Source organism: Oncorhynchus masou, chromosome 1 (genome assembly GCF_036934945.1).
Source record: "Oncorhynchus masou masou isolate Uvic2021 chromosome 1, UVic_Omas_1.1, whole genome shotgun sequence".
Classification (NCBI taxonomy): domain Eukaryota; kingdom Metazoa; phylum Chordata; class Actinopteri; order Salmoniformes; family Salmonidae; genus Oncorhynchus; species Oncorhynchus masou.
This window is the reverse complement of record NC_088212.1, coordinates 37,741,375-37,756,647: the sequence shown is the minus strand read 5'-3', so window position 1 is coordinate 37,756,647 and position 15,273 is coordinate 37,741,375.

Below are 15,273 nucleotides of genomic sequence, written 5' to 3'. Positions count from 1 at the left end.
CCTATGATGAAAATTACAGGCCTCTCTCATCTTTTTAAGTGGGAGAATTTGCACAATTGGTGGCTGATTAAATACTTTTTTTGCCCCACTGTAAGTAAGCATTTAACTATAAGGTCTACATATTCGGCGCATGTGACAAATAACATTTGATTTAATTTTTGATTTGAATGCACAGCGATATCATGACAAGACCCTGAGGCCCATTGTCGTTCCATTCATTATTATTTTTTATTTAACCTTTATTTAATTAGGCAAGTCAGTTAAGAACAAATTCTTATTTACAATGACGGCCCACCCCGGCCAAACCCTAACCCGGTCGATGCTGGACCAATTGTGCGCCACCCTATGGGACTCCCAATCACGGCCGGATGTGATACAGCCTGGAATCGAACCCGGGCCTGTAGTGATGCCTCTAGCACTGAGATGCATTGTCTTAGACAGCTGTGCCACTAGGGAGCTTTGCTGCCTTCACCTCATGTTTCAGCATGATAATGCACTGCCCCATGTCGCAAGGATCTGAACACAATTCCTTGAAGCTGAAAATATCCCAGTTTTTCCATGGCCTGCATAGTCACCAGACATTTCACCCATTGATCATGGATCGACATGTATGACTGCATGTTCAAGTTCCCGCCAATATCCAGCAAATTCACACAGCTATTGACGAGGAGTGGGACAACATTCTACAGGCCACAATCAACAGCCTAATCAAACTCTATGCGAAGGTATCTGTGACCAATAGATGCATATCTGCATTCCCAATCATGCGAAATCCATAGATTTGGGCCTAATTTATTTGTTTCAATTGAACGATTTCCTGATATGAGCTGGACGTCAGTAAAATCTTAGAAATTGTTGCATGTTGTGTTTTTATTTTTGCTAAGTGTATGTACATAAGCAGTAGCGACCTGTTATTCAGGGCATGTGGGGTAGAGCCCCACCTGTTTTGCAAAAGAAAACACAAAAAAACATATACACTACCGTTCAAAAGTTTGGGATCACTTAGAAATGTCCTTGTTTTTGAAAGAAAAGCACTTTTTTTGTCCATTAAAATAACATCAAATTGATCAGTCTACAGCGTAGACATTGTTAATGTTATAAATGACTATTGTAGCTGGAAACATCTACATAGAATATTTACATAGGCGTACAGAGGCCCATTATCAGCAACCATCACTCCTGTGTTCCAATGGCACGTTGTGTTATCTAATCCCAGTTTATCATTTTACAAGGCTAATTGAGAAAACCCTTTTGCAATTATGTTAGCACAGCTGAAAACTGTTGAGCAGATAAACGAAGCAATAAAATGTCCTTCTTTAGACTAGTTGAGTATCTGGAGCATCAAATCAAATTTTATTTGTCACATACACATGGTTAGCAGATGTTAATGCGAGTGTAGCGAAATGCTTGTGCTTCTAGTTCCGACAATGCAGTAATAACAAACGAGTAATCTAATCTAACAATTCCAAAACTACTACCTTATACACACGTGTAAAGGGATAAAGAATATGTACATAAAGATATATGAATGAGTGATGGTACAGAACGGCATAGGGAAGATGCAGTAGATGGTATCAAGTACATTATATGCATATGAGATGAGTAATGTAGGGTATGTAAACATTTATATTAAGTAGCATGGTTTAAAGTGGCTAGTGATATATTTTTTACATCAATTTCCATTATTAAAGTGGCTGGAGTTGAGTCAGTGTGTGGCAGCAGCCACTCAATGTTAGTGGTCAGGGCGTGAGTTGGGGTGGGCAGTCTATATTTGTTTTTCTATGATTTTGGGGATTTCTATGTTTCGGCCTAGTATGGTTCTCAATCAGAGGCAGGTGTCATTAGTTGTCTCTGATTGAGAATCATACTTAGGTAGCCTGGGTTTCACTGTTTGTTTGTAGGTGATTGTCTATGTTAGTTGCTTCTGTCAGTACAGTTCTTATGATAGCTTCACAGTCGTTATTTGTTTATTGTTTTTGTACAGTTTACTTCGTGTTTTTTGTCATCTATTAAATTATGCATTCACACCACGCTGCGCTTTGGTCCGCTTCTTACGACGATCGTGACACCAGCCCCTCTTCTTACCAGAAAGATGGTTGTTTCTGTCGACGCGATGAGTGAAGAAACCAGCTGGCTGCACCGACTCCGATAGAGTCTCTCGAGTGAGCCATGTTTCCGTGAAGCAAAGAACGTTACAGTCTCAGTCTCTGAGAGACTTCCAGCGCCGACAGAGATGGCCGCCTCGCTTTGCGTTCCGAGGAAACTATGCAGTAATTTGTGGGTTCGATTACAGGCTCAAAATGGCCAGAAACAAAGAACTTTCTTCTGAAACTCGTCAGTCTATTCTGGTTCTGAGAAATGAAGGCTATTCCATCGAAGACATTGCCAAGAAACTGAAATCTCGTACAACGCTGTGTACTACTCCCTTCACAGAACAGCGCAAATAGGCTCTAACCAGAATAGAAAGAGGAGTGGGAGGCCCCGGTGCACAACTGAGCAAGAAGACAAGTACAATAGTGTCTAGTTTGGGAAAGAGATGCTTCACAAGTCCTCAACTGGCAGCTTCATTAAATAGTACCCGCAAAACACCCATCTCAATGTCATCAGTGAAGAGGCGACTCCTGGATGCTGGCCTTCTAGGCATAGTTGCAAAGAAAAAGCCGTATCTCAGACTGGCCAATAAAAATAAAAGATTAAGATTGGCAAAAGAACACAGACACTGGACAGAGGAACTCTGCCTAGAAGGCCAGCATCCCGGAGTCGCCTCTTCACTGTTGACGTTGACTGGTGCTTTGCGGGTACTATTTCATGCACCAGATTTGCCAGTTCCTGCTGTGAGATGTTACCCGACTCTTCCACCAAGGCACCTGCAAGTTCTCTGACATTTCTGGGGGGAATGGCCCTAGCCCTCAACCTCCGATCCAACAGGTCCCAAACGTGCTCAATGGGATTGAGATCCGGGCTCTTGGCAGAACACTGACATTCCTGTCTTGCAGGAAATCATGCACAGAACGAGCAGTATGGCTGGTGGCATTGTCATGGTGGAGGGTCATGTCAGGATGAGCCTGCAGGAAGGGAACCACATGAGGGAGTAGGATGTCTTCCCTGTAACGCACAGCGTTGAGATTGCCTGCAATGACAGCAAGCTCAGTCCGATGATGCTGTGACACATCGCCTCAGGCCATGACGGACCCTCCCTCCAAGTTGATCCCGCTCCAGAGTACAGGCCTCGGTGTAACGCTCATTCCTTTGATGATAAACGCGAATCTGACCATTACCTCCAGTGAGACAAAACCGCGACTCGTCAGTGAAGAGCACTTTTTGCCTGTCTTGTTCAGCAAAGGTAGGGTTGTTCCCATAGGCGACGCTGTTGCCTGAGACGTCTGGTAGGACCTGCCTTACAACAGGCCTACAAGCCCTCAGTCCAGCCTCTCTCAGCCTATTGCGGACAGTCTGAGCGCTGATGGAGGGATTGTGCGTTCCTGGTGTAACTTGGGCAGTTGTTGTTGCCATTCTTTACATGTCCCGCAGGTGTGATGTTCGGGTGTACCGACCCTGTGGAGGTGTTGTTACACACAGTCTGCCACTGCAAGCTGTCCGTCCTGTCTCCCTGTAGCGCTGTCTTAGGCGTCTCACAGTACAGACATTGCAATTTATTGCCCTTGCCACATCTGCAGTCCTCATGCCTCCTTGCAGCATGCCTAAGGCACATTCACACAGATGAGCAGGGACCCTGGGCATCTTTCTTTCAGTGTTTTTGAGTCAGTAGACAGGTCTCTTTAGTGTCCTAAGTTTTCATAACTGTGACCTTAATTGCCTACCGCCTGTAAGCTGTTAGTTTCTTAACGACCGTTCCACAGGTGCATGTTCATTAATTGTTTAATGGGAAACAGTGTTTAAACCCTTTACAGTGAAGATCTGTGAAGTTATTTGGATTTTTTACGAATTATCTTTGAAAGACAGGGTCCTGAAAAAGAGACATTTCTTTTTTTGCTGAGTTTATATATACAGTTGAAGTCGGAAGTTTACATACACCTTAGCCGAATACATTTAAACTCAGTTTTTCACAATTCCTGACGCTTAATCCTCGTAACAATTCTTAGGTCAGTTAGGATCACCACTTTATTTTAAGAATGTGAAATGTCAGAATAATAGTAGAGAGTGATATATTTCAGCTTTTAATTATTTCATCACATTCCCATTGGGTCAGAAGTTTACATACACTAAATTTGTATTTGGTAGCGTTGCCTTTAAATTGTTTAACATGGGTCTAACGTTTTGGGTAGCCTTCCACAAGCTTCCCACAATAAGTTGGGTGAATTTTGGCCCATTCCTCCTGACAGAGCTGGTGTAGCTGAGTCAGGTTTGTAGGCCTCCCTGCTCGCACACACTTTTTCAGTTCTGCCCACAAATGTTCTATGGGATTGATGTCAGGGCTTTGTGATGGCCACTCCAATACCTTGACTTTGTTGTCCTTAAGCCATTTTGCCACAACTTTGGAAATATGCTTGGGGTTATTGTCCATTTGGAAGACCCATTTGTGGCCAAGCTTTAACTTCCTGACTGTTGTCTTGATGTTGCTTAAATATATCCACATAATTTTCCCTCTCATGATGCCATCTATTTTATGAAGTGCACCAGTCCCTCCTGCAGCAAAGCACCCCCACAACATGATGCTTCCACCCCCGTGCTTCACAGTTGGGATGGTGTTCTTTTGCTTGCAAGCATCCCCCTTTTTAGTCCAAACATAACGATGGTCGTTATGGCCAAACAGTTCTATTTTTGTTTCATCAGACATTTCTCCAAAAAGTATGATCTTTGTCCCGATGTGCAGTTGCAAACCATAGTCTTTTTTTATGGCGGTTTTGAAGCAGTGGCTTCTTCCTTGCTGAGCGGTCTTTCAGGTTATGACGATATAGGACTCGTTTTACTGTGGATATAGATACTTTTGTACCTGTTTCCTCCTGCATCTTCACAATGTCCTTTACTGTTGTTCTGGGATTGATTTGCACTTTTCGTACCAAAGTACGTTCATCTCTAGAAGACAGAACACGTCTCCTTCCTGAGCAGAATGACTGCTGCGTGGCCCCATGGGGTTTATATTTGTGCATCTGTGCAAACAATAGTATGCGTGGTACATTCAGGTGTTTTGTAAATTGCTCCCAAGGATGAACCAGACGTTTGGAGGTCTACAATTTTTTTCCTGAGGTCTTGGCTGATTTCTTTTCATTTTCCCATGATGTCAAGCAAAGAGACACTGAGTTTGAAGGTAGGCCTTGAAATACATCCATAGGTACACCTCCAATTGACTCAAATGATGTCAGAAGATTCTAAAGCCATGACATCATTTTCCAGAATTTCCCAAGCTGTTTATAGACACAGTCAACTTAGTGTATGTCTACTTCTGACCCACTGGAATTGTGATACAGTGAATTATAAGTTAAATAATCTGTCTGTAAATAATTGTTGGAAAAATTACTTGTGTCATGCACAAAGTAGATGTCCTAACCAACTTGCCAAAACTACAGTTTCTTAACAAGAAATGTGTGGAGTGGTTGAACAATGAGTTTTAATGACTCCAACCTAAGTGCATGTAAACCTCTGACTTCAACTGTATATACTGAACAAATCAAATCAAATCAAATTTTATTTGTCACATACACATGGTTAGCAGATGTTAATGCGAGTGTAGCGAAATGCTTGTGCTTCTAGTTCCGACAATGCAGTAATAACCAACAAGTAATCTAACTAACAATTCCTAAACTACTGTCTTATACACAGTGTAAGGGGATAAAGAATATGTACATAAGGATATATGAAAGAGTGATGGTACAGAGCAGCATAGGCAAGATACAGTAGATGGTATCGAGTACAGTATATACATATGAGATGAGTATGTAAACAAAGTGGCATAGTTAAAGTGGCTAGTGATACATGTATTACATAAGGATGCAGTCGATGATATAGAGTACAGTATATATGTATGCATATGAGATGAATAATGTAGGGTAAGTAACATTATATAAGGTAGCATTGTTTAAAGTGGCTAGTGATATATTTACATCATTTCCCATCAATTCCCATTATTAAAGTGGCTGGAGTTGAGTCAGTGTCAGTGTGTTGGCAGCAGCCACTCAATGTTAGTGGTGGCTGTTTAACAGTCTGATGGCCTTGAGATAGAAGCTGTTTTTCAGTCTCTCGGTCCCTGCTTTGATGCACCTGTACTGACCTCGCCTTCTGGATGATAGCGGGGTGAACAGGCAGTGGCTCGGGTGGTTGATGTCCTTGATGATCTTTATGGCCTTCCTGTAACATCGGGTGGTGTAGGTGTCCTGGAGGGCAGGTAGTTTGCCCCCGGCGATGCGTTGTGCAGACCTCACTACCCTCTGGAGAGCCTTACGGTTGAGGGCGGAGCAGTTGCCGTACCAGGCGGTGATACAGCCCACCAGGATGCTCTCGATTGTGCATCTGTAGAAGTTTGTGAGTGCTTTTGGTGACAAGCCGAATTTCTTCAGCCTCCTGAGGTTGAAGAGGCACTGCTGCGCCTTCTTCACGATGCTGTCTGTGTGAGTGGACCAATTCAGTTTGTCTGTGATGTGTATGCCGAGGAACTTAAAACTTGCTACTCTCTCCACTACTGTTCCATCGATGTGGATAGGGAGGTGTTCCCTCTGCTGTTTCCTGAAGTCCACAATCATCTCCTTAGTTTTGTTGACGTTGAGTGTGAGGTTATTTTCCTGACACCACACTCCGAGGGCCCTCACCTCCTCCCTGTAGGCCGTCTCGTCGTTGTTGGTAATCAAGCCTACCACTGTTGTGTCGTCCGCAAACTTGATGATTGAGTTGGAGGCGTGCGTGGCCACGCAGTCGTGGGTGAACAGGGAGTACAGGAGAGGGCTCAGAACGCACCCTTGTGGGGCCCCAGTGTTGAGGATCAGCGGGGAGGAGATGTTGTTACCTACCCTCACCACCTGGGGGCGGCCCGTCAGGAAGTCCAGGTCCCAGTTGCACAGGGCGGGGTCGAGACCCAGGGTCTCGAGCTTGATGACGAGCTTTGAGGGTACTATGGTGTTGAATGCCGAGCTGTAGAACAGCATTCTCACATAGGTATTCCTCTTGTCCAGATGGGTTAGGGCAATGTGCAGTGTGGTTGAGATTGCATCGTCTGTGGACCTATTTGGGCGGTAAGCAAATTGGAGTGGGTCTAGGGTGTCAGGTAGGGTGGAGGTGATATGGTCCTTGACTAGTCTCTCAAAGCACTTCATGATGACGGAAGTGAGTGCTACGGGGCGGTAGTTGTTTAGCTCAGTTACCTTAGCTTTCTTGGGAACAGGAACAATGGTGGCCCTCTTGAAGCATGTGGGAACAGCAGACTGGGATAGGGATTGATTGAATATGTCCGTAAACACACCAGCCAGCTGGTCTGCGCATGCTCTGAGGACGTGGCTGGGGATGCCGTCTGGGCCTGCAGCCTTGCGAGGGTTAACACGTTTAAATATTTTACCCACCTCGGCTGCAGTGCAGGAGAGACCGCATGTTTCCGTTGCAGGCCGTGTCAGTGGCACTGTATTGTCCTCAAAGTGGGCAAAAAAGTTATTTAGTCTGCCTGGGAGCAAGACATCCTGGTCCGTGACTGGGCTGGATTTCTTCCTGTAGTCCGTGATTGACTGTAGACCCTGCCACATGCCTCTTGTGTCTGAGCCGTTGAATTGAGATTCTACTTTGTCTCTGTACTGACGCTTAGCTTGTTTGATAGCCTTACAGAGGGAATAGCTGCACTGTTTGTATTCAGTCATGTTACCAGACACCTTGCCCTGATTGAAAGCAGTGGTTCGCGCTTTCAGTTTCACGCGAATGCTGCCATCAATCCACGGTTTCTGGTTAGGGAATGTTTTAATCGTTGCTATGGGAACGACATCTTCAACGCACGTTCTAATGAACTCGCACACCGAATCAGCGTATTCGTCAATGTTGTTATCTGACGCAATACGAAACATGTCCCAGTCCACGTGATGGAAGCAGTCTTGGAGTGTGGAGTCAGCGTGGTCGGACCAGCGTTGGACAGACCTCAGCGTGGGAGCTTCTTGTTTTAGTTTTTGTCTGTAGGCAGGTATCAGCAAAATGGAGTCGTGGTCAGCTTTTCCGAAAGGGGGCGGGGCAGGGCCTTATATGCGTCGTGGAAGTTAGAGTAACAGTGATCCAAGGTTTTTCCACCCCTGGTTGCGCAATCGATATGCTGATAAAATTTAGGAGTCTTGTTTTCAGATTAGCCTTGTTAAAATCCCCAGCAACAATGAATGCAGCCTCCGGATAAATGGTTTCCAGTTTGCAAAGAGTTAAATAAAGTTCGTTCAGAGCCATCTGTGTCTGCTTGGGGGATATATACGGCTGTGATTATAATCGAAGAGAATTCTCTTGGTAGATAATGCGGTCTACATTTGATTGTGAGGAATTCTAAATCAGGTGAACAGAAGGATTTGAGTTCCTGTATGTTTCTTTCATCGCACCATGCCTCGTTAGCCATAAGGCATACACCCCCACCCCTCTTCTTACCAGAAAGGTGTTTGTTTCTGTCGGCGCGATGCGTGGAGAAACCCGTTGGCTGCACCGCTTCGGATAGCGTCTCTCCAGTGAGCCATGTTTCCGTGAAGCACAGAACGTTACAGTCTCTGATGTCCCTCTGGAATGCTACCCTTGCTCGGATTTCATCAACCTTGTTGTCAAGAGACTGGACATTGGCAAGAAGAATGCTAGGAAGTGGGGCACGATGTGCCCGTCTCCGTAGTCTGACCAGAAGACCGCCTCGTTTCCCTCTTTTTCGGAGTCGTTTTTTGGGTCGCTGCATGCGATCCATTCCGTTGTCCTGTTTGTAAGGCAGAACACAGGATCCGCGTCGCGAAAAACATATTCTTGGTCGTACTGATGGTGAGTTGACGCTGATCTTATATACAGTAGTTCTTCTCGACTGTATGTAATGAAACCTAAGATGACCTGGGGTACTAATGTAAGAAATAACACGTAAAAAAACCCAAAAAACTGCATAGTTTCCTAGGAACGCGAAGCGAGGCGGCAATCTCTGTCGGCGCCGGAGGTAAAGGAACAGCAATATAAACACATCATGTAAATGTTGAATGTATTCAACTGAAATGTGTCTTCCGCATTTAACCCAAACCCTCTGAATCAGAGAGGTGCAGGGGGATGCCTTAATCGACATCCATGTCTTTGGCTCCCAGGGAACAGTGTGTTAACTGCCTTGCTCAGGGGCAGAACAACATATTTTTACCTTGTCAGCTCGGGGATTCGATCCAGCAACCTTCTGGTTATTGGCCCAATGCTCTAACCACTAGGCTACCTGCCACTGTATATACTGTATATATACAGTACCAGTCAAAAGTTTGGACACACCTACTCATTCTAGGGTTTTCCTTTTTTTGTACTATTATTCTACATTGTTGAATAATAGTGAAGACGTCAAAATTATGAAATAACACATGGAATCATGTAATAAGCAAAAAAGTGTTGAACAAATCTATTTTATATTTGAGATTCTTCAAAGTAGCCACCCTTTGCCTTGATGGCGGCTTTTCAGACTTTTACTTTTTCTTAGAAAGTAATACTAAGTTTATGTTGTGACGTAAGCTGTTAGTAGCCCATGTGCCTCACCCTAATAATTTTGGTCCCTTTCCCCCTCTTAACTTAGCCTACTGTTCTGACTTGGTGGTACACATGTAGCCTGTAGCCTGTTTTATAGAAATTGTATCATTGAACATTGTAAGAGCTTTGATTGTCTGCTTAAATGCCCCTTTTATTTATCCTACGGTTCTGACTTAGTGTACAGGGAGACTACTGTAAGAACGATCCATGTTCTGAATTCTGTCGCTGTACATTTCAAAAGTGCTGAACAAATAGTTATATTTATTACGTCTGTCCTAGCTCATTACTGTCTTCATCAAAATTAAAGATGGCCTCTTATGCTCTCGTCGTTCCCTTATGCTATAGTTTGTACATCTCAATTGTCAGTAGAAACCCCATTTGTTTAAGCAAGTCAGCCATATTAGCTATGTTTTTTTTAAATGGCACTAAATGATGCTGAATTAGCTCTTTCCCTGCCAGACAAGGCTCCGCTGATAGCCAGGTGTAGCGGTGGTAAGGATTCACTCCATGGTGATGAAAAGAAAGCTCTGCTGTTGGGACAGCTTTGTGTAGGCCCATTTGTTGTCTCTTCGGGCTACATCTAGCCCATTCATTGGCGCTAACTACCTTTAGCGTCTATTCATGCAGTTATCTTCTGACTGGGGTAGATAAGAGCCTCAGCGCTCTTTCTGATTCTATCTTTTTTTATTTGAAAGATTATATTTCGCTGTTATGAAAGATAATTCCATGTTTCGACAACCTTATGGCAAGCAATGATTATTTATGTTTCTAAAAGTGAAAACAGAGCATCGGGATTGTAGTTCACATGGTCCCACCTGTCAGTGGTGCTTATAGCTGAAAACCCTTGGGATAAGGCAAAATGCCTTGTCAATGCCTTGGGTTCTCCAGAGCAAGGCTACATCATGGGTCCATGCTATTCGGAATCCTTGGGGAGTACCTACCCAATTGAAGTTGACATTTTAAATGGTTTAGGGTAAGGTTAGAGTTTAGGGTAAGGAAGTCCCACAGATCCTAGATTGCACTGACCTTACATCATGCATGGATCAGTTTAGTGTCACATTAGTGAATGACCCTATGGCTACATTTACACAGGCAGCCCAATTCTGATCATTTGCCAATAATTGATCTTTTGACTGATCAGATCATATATTTTGCTAACAACGGGGGAAAATATTAGAATTGGGCTGTTAGAAATTACACTATCGACAATGTAGCCTATAATGCATTTAAATCTGTCAACCACATGGATTTTAAAATGTCCTTAATTCTATAGTTTCCTCTTTGCTGAATAGAAAACAACATCATCTGCCTGTCTATCAACCACGCAAAGACCAGCCCTCCTTATTAGAACTCCCTATTCATGGATGAAAAATGTAATTATCTGAAGCTTTGTTTAAAATGATTAGCCCCCTGCAGTCCTCGGAGTGGGATTATCAAGTTATAAAGGGAGCAATTAGATCAGAAGAGGTTTTCCCTGTTTAGAAAAAACATATGAGACAAAGCATATACATCACATATGCACATTGAAGTAGCTACCTGTAGGCAAGGAAGGTACATAGGTAGGTAGGTACAGTAGGTAGGCAGGTAGACATGCAGGCTGTGTTACCTGTAGCAGAGAAATATCAAATATGTGTGCAAAAAAATATTCTTAGCATACATGAAACCATCATCACAAGCATACATCTCAAAATATTTAAAAATGGCATCTTTCAAATATTTCAGTGCTATAGTGATCATAAATTTAAACTGAGCAAGAAATAGAAAGCACAGATAGAAGATGGGGAATGCTCATGGCATCCCCCCTTGACTCAGATCTACCATCGCAATCAACATCAATTAATAATGTCATGTACTATCTATTACAGAGATTATATCAATTGAGTCTGGTTTAACAAAAAGAGTGGGAACACCCTCCTGGGTATGGGAGTACTCACTGAATATTCAGTGCATTCGGAAAGTATTCAGACACCTTGACTTTTTCAACATTTTGTAACGTTACAGCCTTATTCTAAAATGTATTAAATTGTATTTTTCCACTCATCAATCTCCACACACTACCCCAGAATTAGAAAGCAAAAGCTGGTCTTTGAAATTTCTGCAAATGTATATATTTTTTTAAAGATATCACATTTACACAAGTATTCAGACCCTTTACTCAGTACTTTATTGAAACACCTTTGGCAGCGATTACAGCCCCAAGCCTCTTCTTGGGTATCATTTAAGTCATTTGGCAGACGCTCTTATCCAGAGCGACTTACAAATTGGTGAATTCACCTTATGACATCCAGTGGAACAGCCACTTTACAATAGTGCATCTAAATCATTTAAGGGGGGGGGTGAGAAGTATTACTTTATCCTATCCTAGGTATTCCTTAAAGAGGTGGGGTTTCAGGTGTCTCCGGAAGGTGGTGATTGACTCCGCTGTCCTGGCGTCGTGAGGGAGTTTGTTCCACCATTGGGGGGCCAGAGCAGCGAACAGTTTTGACTGGGCTGAGCGGGAACTGAACTTCCTCAGTGGTAGGGAGGCGAGCAGGCCAGAGGTGGATGAACGCAGTGCCCTTGTTTGGGTGTAGGGCCTGATCAGAGCCTGGAGGTACTGCGGTGCCGTTCCCCTCACAGCTCCGTAGGCAAGCACCATGGTCTTGTAGCGGATGCGAGCTTCAACTGGAAGCCAGTGGAGAGAGCGGAGGAGCGGGGTGACGTGAGAGAACTTGGGAAGGTTGAACACCAGACGGGCTGCGGCGTTCTGGATGAGTTGTAGGGGTTTAATGGCACAGGCAGGGAGCCCAGCCAACAGCGAGTTGCAGTAATCGAGACGGGAGATGACAAGTGCCTGGATTAGGACCTGCGCCGCTTCCTGTGTGAGGCAGGGTCGTACTCTGCGGATGTTGTAGAGCATGAACCTACAGGAACGGGCCACCGCCTTGATGTTAGTTGTATGTATGACGCTATAAGCGAGGCACACCTGTATTTGGGGAGTTTCTCCGTTCTTCTCTGCAGATCCTCTCAAGCGCTGTCGGGTTGGAAGGGAGCATCGCTGCACAGCTATTTTCAGGTCTCTCCAGAGATGTTCAATCGGGTTCAAGTCCGGGCTCTGACTGGGCCACTCAAGGACATTGAGACTTGTCCCGAAGCCACTCCGGCATTGTCTTGGCTGTGTACTTAGGGTCGTTGTCTTGTTGAAAGGTGAATCTTCGCCCCAATCTGAGGTCCTGAGCTCTCTGGAGCAGGTTTTCATCAGGGATCTCTCTGTACTTTGCTCTGTTCATCTTTCCCTTGATCCCGATTAGTCTCCCAGTCCCTGCCACTGAAAAACATCCCTACAACATGATGCTGCCAACACAATGCTTCACCATAGGGATGGTGCCAGGTTTCCTCCAGACTTGACGCTTAGCATTCAGGCCAAAGACTTCTTAATTTCATCAGACGAGAGAATCTTATTTCTCATGGTCTGAGAGTCCTTTGGGTGCCTTTTGGCAAACTCCAAGCGTGCTGTCATGTACCTTTTGGTGATGAGTGGCTTACGTCTGGCCACTCTACCATAAAGGCCTGATTAGTGGAGTGCTGCAGAGATGGTTGTCCTTCTGAAAGGTTCTCCCATCTCCACAGAGGAACTCTTGAGCTCTGTCTGAGTGACAATCGGGGTCTCTTGGTCACCTCCCTGACCAAGGCACTTCTCTCCCCCGATTGCTCAGTTTGACCGGGAGGCCAGTTCTTGGAAGAGTCTTAGTGGTTCCAATCTTCTTCCATTTAAGAATGCTAGAGGCCACTGTGTTCTTGGGGAACTTCAATGCTCCAGAAACGTTTTGGTACCCTTCCCCAGATCTGTGCCTCGACACAATCCTGTCTCTCAGCTCTATAGACATTTCCTTCGACCTCATGGCTTGTTTTTTGCTCTGACATGCACTGTCATTTGTGAGACCTTAAATAGACAGGTGTGTGCCTCCAAATCATGTCCAATCAATTGAATTTAACACAGGGTGGACCCCAATAAAGTTGCAGAAACATCTCAAAGATGATCCATGGAAACAGGATGCACCTGAGCTCAAATGTGAGTCTCATAGAAAAGGGTCTGAAATAAGGTATTTCTGTTTTTTATTTTTAATAATTTTGCAAAGAAAATCTAAAAACCTGTTTTCGCTTTGTCATTGTTCTACATATTATTGTGTGTAGATTACGGCTGCAACGTAACAAAATGTGAAAAAGGGGAAGGGGTCTGAATGATGCACTGTATATCACCCTGGATGATTGATTTTCTATCTGGACTGATCAACAGTGGGAGCAGATTACTTTTTTGTTTTTGACCTTGCTGTTGTTTACACACTGGCCCATTGAGGGGTCCTGATAGGCAATATTACCACCAGGCAGAGTGCAGACAGAAGGAGAGGCATTATCATACTTTTCACAGTATTATTCCAATCTTATAGTGTGGAAATAGATATATAAAACACATTTAAATCACGTTTTTTTACTGCACCGGGCCTTTAAAATACAAACAACTGGATTTTGAGCAGTAGAGAAAGATAACAAATGAAACTTAATGGAACTTGAAATGAACATTTCCACAATGAAGACAAACACTGCTGATATTACAAATATACTAGTGTTGAAGAGTCGGTGTAGCTGTGAGTGAGTGACTGCAGTCAATCTTTGCAGTGGTGCAGCCAGACTCATATCCCTGTGCAGAGATCCTGTTTTGAGTCCTGTAAAGATAGCTAGGCAGCGGCCAGGACTGCTTTTGTCTGTGTTAACTAGAAAGCTTCCTGCTGTGGCTGGCTTCTAGCCAAGTTCCAAAACCCCAACCCCACTGCTCACACCCCTCCCATCCTGGAATGGGCTGCTGAAACATACAACGGAAATTTCCAGGCCTGTCCGCCCAAGAACATGCCCCCACTGCATCCCCACCCACATGGCCCCTATTCCCTCCCCTCCCTCAATCCAAAGCGGACAGAGAGCAGCTGGAAGGTGAAGTGCATCGTGTTGGAAACCCAGAGCAGGGCCCTCCCTGACTGGGGACACACTCCAGGAATTGAGGATGGAACTTAAAGTCAAGCCAGACACCTCTCGCTCACTCACAAAGTGGTGGAGAACTCTTTCCACACTTTCCTTTTTCTGAAATCCCCTGAAAACACAAACTCCTCCACTAGTACCTTAAAGTACCTTTAAAGTGCCTTGAAGTACACTTCTCTGTCAAAGACAGTGCCCAATTGAAAGACAAAGGAGGAGGTTGTGTGGACAACTCTGTTTGACAAATCAATTGTCTTGCTGACTGTACTTTGCAATCCTTTCAGCGTGAGTACATTTACAGCTGTGTCGCTGACAAGGTCATTAACATGAACAACTAATTCTGACTCTAATATAATTAATCCTAAGTGGAGCAGTTCTGTATTCAGTAACGATGACAGAAATGTACCTCCTCTGCAATGGAGCGACTGACATACTGTAACAAATCCGTAGGTCCATGAAGGAACCTGTTGGTTCAAAACGTCAATTTTACTCTGTCATAATACGAGGCATTATTTTGAGATACCATTTGCTAATTGCTATACGGGCAATTTGGGTCCTTCTGATACCATATCTAAACCCTGTTGGAGAGAATCCATTGGCCAAGGCACCATT